Source organism: Euprymna scolopes, chromosome 29 (assembly GCF_053919585.1).
Source record: "Euprymna scolopes isolate OS-2025 chromosome 29, ASM5391958v1, whole genome shotgun sequence".
In the NCBI taxonomy this organism is placed as follows: Eukaryota; Metazoa; Mollusca; class Cephalopoda; order Sepiida; family Sepiolidae; genus Euprymna; species Euprymna scolopes.
Window position 1 is genome coordinate 88720169 of NC_136510.1, and position 6000 is coordinate 88726168.

Sequence of the window (6000 nt, forward strand, 5' to 3'; positions counted from 1 at the left end):
ATTGTTCAATTTTTTTCTTCGAGAGTGACTTACTCTTTCTTTTTTTTTTTGGGGGGGGGGATTTTCACTTATACGAAAAAAAATTATTAAACAGGATTTGTTTTTTTCCCCCTTCAATTGGGGGCGGGGTGATTGTGGAATTTTCCTTTTATTAAAAAAAAAAAAAATAATAATAAAATAAACGAAAAAATTATTAAACAGTATTAGAACAAACATTAAACATTTATTTTACATTTGTACGGATTCGGTAAAATAAGTTTCGAGAAAAGCGTAATATTGAAGGAAAAAAAACTAAATCTTGTTTAATAATTTTCTCGTTTGTTTTACTTTATTTTAAATAAAGTGAAATCCCCCACCTCGCTCAAAAAAAAAAAAAAAAAAAAAAAGAAAGGGCAGGTCACTCTCGAAGAAAAAAAATTAACCAATCAGATTAAAAGATGATTTTATGGAGAAAACAAGAAGCGGACATTTTTATTTTCAATTGAGATGATGGCGATAAAGTAAACAAAATCACCGGCATCGATATTTTGTTCTATGCTTAACATGGTTATTTTTTTTAAACAAAAAATACTATTTAGAGCAAAATAATTCGTTTAGCAATAGTGCCGATCCTCAAAAAATTCTCTGGAATTTGTAACGCTAAACTTGGATTCAAACCGTTAAACAGACGACTTCTGATGAAAATGAATATTACATTTAAATTTGGGTCAGACAAATAGTTTTCTAAATATTAAGACCATTATTAGCCAATGTAATCCCTTGTGGTTTCATTAGCGGCCATGTTTTTTTCTGAACTGTACAAATACTAATGCGCATGCGTGTTACAAGACACCACCTTTTTTTTTTTTTTTTTACACAGTGATCACCACTTATCAAGGCCCGGAAGCCACTCAGGGATAAGGGTTATTGCAAGTACATCACGTTAGTGAGGAGATTTTATGAAGTGTTTAATTAGGGGGGCGGTTCATTAGGAATTTGTTAACATTAGACTTGAAGACATCCAAGTTGTAGTCCGGAGGGAAGCAGGCAGACGGAACAGAGTTCCACAGGCGTGCAGTTCTAAGAAAGAAGCTTTGCTCATGAAATCCGCGTTTTGATTTAGGCACAGATATAGAGTGGGGGAAATTTTTCACAGTGGATTCAGCTAGACGGGTGATTTTCGTGAAAGTTTGGCGAGGGGGGACCAGGGATTGGAGTTCAGACGAGCACCTGCCATGAAAATAACGATAAAACAAGGATAGGCTCGCAACGTCTCTTCTGTGGGAGAGGGGTTGCAGGGTAGAGAAAAGGGCATCCCCCACTAAACCACGAAGTCTATTTTGTACTCTGTCAAGGCATGATAGGCTGTTTTTGGCAGCTCCTGCCCAGATATGGCAACAGCATTCCATCCTTGGCCGTACTTGGCTTTTATATAGATAGAGAATTGCATCAGTAGTGAGATATCTTCTGGAGCGGTAGAAGGATCCCACCATCTTTCCTGCGACCTTGGCAACAGACTTGATGTACGTGTTCCATTTCAGATCAGGAGTAAAGGTCAAACCCAGAAGCTTGTCAAAACACGGGGCCTCACCCAGACGAGAGCCATCCATCACAATTGATGCCAGCTGGGGATCAGAGCGTTGATGATGTAAGGATAGGAGTTTGGTTTTAACAACGAAAACGGCCGCTGAAATTCATTAATACATTAAATGGATGGCTATTTTGCAGTATAAACAACAACAAAAAGGTAAAATCCATTGAAAGCGGTCGGTGGTTATATGAGAAAATAAAGCTGTGTACGCATTATAAATGTTTCTTTTCTGTGTCTTATGTTATACATTAGTACATTAGGGGTCATTTCGAGTCAAAAGTTTATTTACTGACTGCACCCATCTGAACTAGAGAAAATCATGATTTAAATGTGTATGTCTCGTCTAAATAACTGACGATGAATATCTAATATGGCCGACCAGACGGGTGATCAAAAAGTCAGATCGAGCGTACCGCGTACCGGAAAACGAAATGAGACTAACGAAATGAGACCAAATTGACAACTCGGAAATTCTAAAAGAAACAATTTAAAAAAAATTTATTTCCTACTTAGGTAGAATAAATGCAACAACAACAACAAAAGAAAACATGGAAAATAATTATAATGAATTTTAATTAATTAATTTTTTTTCAAATGTTTTTTTATTATTATTTTTCAAATGTTTTTTAAATTTAAAAATATAAAACATAACAAATTAATCTGAAAAGCGCAAAGTTCAAGCCAAAAAAAAAAAAAAAAAAAAAAAAAGGGTGCCAATTGTCAATTTGATCTCATTTCGTTTTCCGGTACGCTCGATCTGACTTTTTGATCACCCGTCTGGTCGGCCATATCAGAGAATTATCGTTAGTTATTTAGACGAGACATACACATTTAAATCACGATTTTCTCTAGTTCAGATGGGTGCATTCAGTAAATAAACTTAACTCGAAATGACCCCTAATGTACTAATGTATAACGTAAGACACAGAAAAGAAACATTTATAATGCGTACACAGCTTTATTTTCTCATAGAACCACCGACCGCTTTCAATGGATTTTACCAACAAAAAAACTGTTTTAACGTATTTTAAAGCGTTCATTTAGCTTACGAAAGAAAAAAAGACAATTAAAAAGAAAAGCAATTTATTTTTTAAAAAATTGCTTGTTTACATGTGTGTACATTTTTAACAATTTCTTTGAACAATAAGGTCTAAATTATTCATTATTGAAGAAACAGGGGGTGCTTGTTGAGATAGTGTCGAGAGATTGATTTTTTGGTACATTTTTACCTGGTTTCCACCTTAACATTTTCCTTTAAAAATATGACTTTTGAAAGTTTTCGGGTATGCTGAAAACGAATATCGCATTTAAATTTCCGCAAGTAAGTAGTTTCCTGGATATTAAGCAATGTCATTTCTTATATTATTGCTGGTGACTATCTTGGTATGCGTGTAAACGTAACCCCGAGAAACTACGCACAAGCGCGCGCGTACCAAGATGTCCACCAATAATAATACAAGAAATGATATTGCTTGATATCAGGAAAACTAATTATTTACGGAAAATTAAAATGCGATATTCATTTTCAGCACACCGAAATCTACAAAATAATATATTTTTCTGCTAGTTAGAGTTCACGCTTTTTCTGAAATAATACCAAAAATATTTTTTTTATATGTTGTTTTAAGTAAAGGTAATATTACGAACTTGATTGTCATGTCAAAAATAGTAATATATCCAAGAATTACGGAAATTCATCGGGTAGAAAGTTAAACTTTATGGTACTAGTGCACTTATTGATCCGTGCTGAAATAATAACGTTATTTAAAAGCCATTCTTAACATGAGGGGAGGGTGTTTTGTACCTATTCTATAACCATACAATTGAATAAAAAAAATGATAAAACTTTAATTAAACTTGGAAATACGATTTAAAAAATAGCGCGGATCAGTAAGTGCACTACTTTACAAATAAAAGTTACATAAAATTGGGCAACATTGTTTTTTTGTTGTAAAGTAGATGGTGTAGAGTTCACACACAAGGGACATAATTCGAAATGCAAAAATTACATTTTAATGGTTTCCAAGTTCCAACATTTGTAGCCTATAGCGATAAACATTTTTTTTTAATTATTAAAAACACAATAGCATGAATTTTCGCAACTTTTAGCTACATTAATATTTTTGACATAATTCAGTACGTCATTTAGTTTTTGCTTAAAACGACAAAAAAAAAAAAATCAATTTGTCGACTATCTTAACAAGCACCCGATGAATTTTCGTAATTTTTTAATCTATTACTATTTTCGATTAATGTAAGTATCGTTGCTTTTGCTTAAAACATATTTAGCACACACATCGATATGTAGATTTTTTTCACCGAAATATTTCAAGAGTCACTATACTACAATTGAATAAAAGACGTTTATACATTTTTGGCACGGCGATTTCTACTAGTATTTTATTCATTTTTCTATTTTTGACCGATTATCGAGACTCCTCAGGTGCTCTAGTCTCATGTCGGCCATTTTTTTCTTGTTCTAACTTAAGACTCGACATTACTTGTGTTTCAAACTACATAAACGCTGTAAAATAAGTTTTTTAAAAATATCCAGGAAAAGTAACCGATCTTGCTTTTGGAACATTTTTTTCTTTTTTAAAATCACTTTTTAGTTTTTTTGTCTATACTGCAAAATACCCGAAGTTGTTTTAGTATTATTTTAGAGTTTGTAATTTGATCAGGCGAGATCAAATTTGATTTTAAAATATGGCAGCTGTGAAACATTTGTTTTTATGTTAGAGTTCCGTGCGCGGCAAGGGAAGAGTTAATGCCCCCTCTCCCCATATTTCAAGAATAGTTTTCTAAATTTTCACGGGGGATGTTAAAATACAGAAGCGCCAAAAGAATGTTGTAGGGCGATCGGCTATAAATCAATCGCTTCTTGTTCGGGAAGATATAATGCCTGGGAGGACCCCCCTCCCACCAACCTCACCATTCGTGACCAAACAGAATTATACTCCAATCCGAGATAAGCAGGAGGGCATCAGTTAGAAAGCACTCCCCCTCAGGTTTTGACAACAAATATAATTACTCTAGTTTGATTATGTAGGTCACGAAATCAAATCCCGTTTAAAATAAAATAAACAGGTGCTTAAATAAAATATTACTGTTTCTTTTTTGTTTTTTTGTTTTTAATAGTATTTAAGTTAAATTCAATTTTTATGATATTTTTGGTAATTAAATTGTTAGGTGAACGTAAAGAACAGTTACAAAACACCCCCTCCCCATATTAAGAACGGGTTTCTTTCAGCATAGTAACGTAGACGCACAAGTATTAAAAAAACAAATGACGTCTAAGAAATGGACTTCGAACAAAATGACAATGACAAAGCTTCAATTGTTAAGTTGAAATTTTAAGCATAAAATAATGTACAAATTTAAATTTACTTTTTAACTTGGAAGAAAAAAAAAAAGAACTTACCTGGGGGTGGGGAGAACAAAACAACTTCAAATTAAAAAAAAAAAAAAAAGGGAGGGGGTAAGATAGAGAGAGTGGAGTAAAACTCTCTTCTTATCCTGTTAGTGTTCGCGGTAAAACCCAATCAGATGTAGAAATCGCTCTTCCGGACAACAGGTAAGAAAATAATTTAAAGAAATAATAATTAAAACACCTGTTTAGTTTGACTCTGTTATTTTTGTTTGTTTGTTTGTTATTATTTTTTTTTTCTCTAAAAATAGAATAATTTCTTTTTTAAAATCACAAACTTTGGAGACTACGAGCTGTCGTCGGTATGGCGACCAAGGACCGACTAATAATAATGTCGCTCAGGTAGGAAGTGGGAAATACGTAGGGAGAGGGAATGAAAAAAAGGAGTGGCGAGGCAACTATTGAAATCGTATTCAAGAATCAGCAGGTGGTTGAAATAGGGGTGGGTAGAGTAATATACGCGTAGTAGTGGTGGTGGTGGTCACGTTGGTGATACTAGTAGTATTAACAGTGTTAACTGTAAGCACTTGTATCTTGACCTGAGAAAATTCCATAAATCTCTCTCTCTCTCTAATATATATATATATATATATATATATATATATATATATATATATATATATATATATATATATATATATATATATACACATACACACACCAGCATTTCAGCCCGGCGTTGCCTGGGTGTTTGGAGGTGTATGTTGAGCAAAAAAAAAAAAAAAAGCGGTCAATTTTTTAAAACTTTGACCCCTATTATGACTCCTTAACATTTATTGTTTGGGGCTCAAATCAAGTTATTAAGTTAGACCCATGTGCAAGGAACCTATATCTAAAATTTCAAGTGTTTAGACCCAAAATTGGCGGAGGAGTTTGGTAGAGTTCTCAAAGGTAAAATCGTTGAACTTTGACCCCTTAACAGCCAAATTTCTAGCCGAAAACCAATCACAAAGATTTTCTTAAATCTCAGTACCCTGTATATCAAATTTCGAGTCTGTAGACT

At 33.4% G+C, this 6000-nt stretch overlaps 1 protein-coding gene across 1 annotated transcript in view; it reads right to left on the minus strand.

Moving 5' to 3' along the window:
* LOC145252781 (contactin-like) overlaps nt 1-5330 on the minus strand; it is a 139184-nt gene extending 133854 nt beyond the window's left edge. The window contains exon 1 of the mRNA XM_080112714.1: nt 4992-5330. The gene's annotated coding sequence lies outside the window, so the exon portion shown is untranslated. The remainder of the gene's footprint in view (nt 1-4991) is intronic.
* Between the last annotated feature and the right edge of the window lie 670 nt (nt 5331-6000).